Raw genomic sequence first — 1,255 nt, 5'->3', positions numbered from 1 at the left:
AGAGAGAGAGAGAGAGAGAGAGAGAGAGAGAGAGAGAGAGAGAGAGAGAGAAAACTCTAACCACTTCTGTAACTTCTAAAGAACATGCATGATCAACACTAAACCATTTTGGAAAAATCAGACGACATGACAGACTGCTGTACTCCATCTTTACTTATAAGCATAGGCTAAATCAGTCAAACTCCCAGTTCTGTCCGCTCACAAATGTGTGCGAAAGTAAGGCAAAATATTATCTCCTCCGTTCCCATCTCACAGCCCCCTTAAAACCCTTCTCCCCTCTCCCAGCCACCACTATAATTACTAACAGGCCTTCTTTACAAGCTGACACTTCTATCCAAGCCTACTCTGTAACTCTAACAAAAGGCTCTTATAAAAGCTGGCGTCGCTGTGAAGTGGTTAAAAGAAAACAGTATCTTCATCTAACAGCGCAAAAGAATGAAACAAAACGTTATGATAACATATCTCTTTCTGTGTGTCAAGTTTCTCCTGCTTACAATGTTGCCCGTACCACCATCTGCCATAGAGCTTGGTTCAACAATTAAGTATACACTCTGTGCAGAGAAAGTGCTGCAAGCCTGTGGGGCAACTTTTACAGTTCACTCGCTACCTCAGAATTATTACAACGTTCTGCTCAGTACCTAGTTTTGAGAAATTTGACGTTAAGGAAATTTCAGTTTCACAATGTATCAAGCTTTGTGGAATGCAATTCTTTGAATGTCTTGATAACGACTCCGAATAATCTTACGATTTTGACAGAGCAGATAAAATATTTGGTTTCTGATATAATGGTCTAAGTAACTCAAAACTGCTAAAATTATGATGTTGGCCAACATTTCAGCCGTCCTGGTCTGGTCACAATGGAGCCTCCGATTTGCAGCTTCAGGGTATTGAAATAGTTCAATATCCAACTAAACAAAAACTTAACCAAAGAGAATCACTGTGGATTTGGAACTTGGGGTCTCGCAAAATTCTCACTGGCCTTAACATCGACGAGCCCCATTTTAAGATAAAGGACCTTAATAAATTTACAACGTAACATACTAATCACCCCTTATGTTCCAGTAACCGCCTCCCTTTGGCCCTGCCTTTCTGTTATATTCCTTACTTCCACGTACTTGTCCCCCCCCCTCTCTCTCTCTCTCCCACTTTTTGCCTTTGTGTTTCCCTTCCTCTGGCCTTTTCGACTCAATGAATGTGTTCACCGCACCCTTACGTTATTATATTATTCCTTACCTCCATGCATATGTCCCCCGTC

General features: G+C 41.4%; 1 protein-coding gene across 1 annotated transcript in view; it reads right to left on the bottom strand.

The window, feature by feature from the left end:
- Positions 1 to 1,255, bottom strand: part of LOC101859352 — a gene marked incomplete at its 3' end in the record, with an annotated part of 21,622 nt that overhangs the window by 17,320 nt on the left and 3,047 nt on the right.

The sequence above is a fragment of the Aplysia californica genome, unplaced genomic scaffold (assembly GCF_000002075.1).
Source record: "Aplysia californica isolate F4 #8 unplaced genomic scaffold, AplCal3.0 scaffold00442, whole genome shotgun sequence".
Classification (NCBI taxonomy): Eukaryota; Metazoa; Mollusca; class Gastropoda; order Aplysiida; family Aplysiidae; genus Aplysia; species Aplysia californica.
The sequence above is the reverse complement of the archived record's forward strand: the minus strand, read 5'-3'. Positions and strand labels throughout refer to the sequence as shown.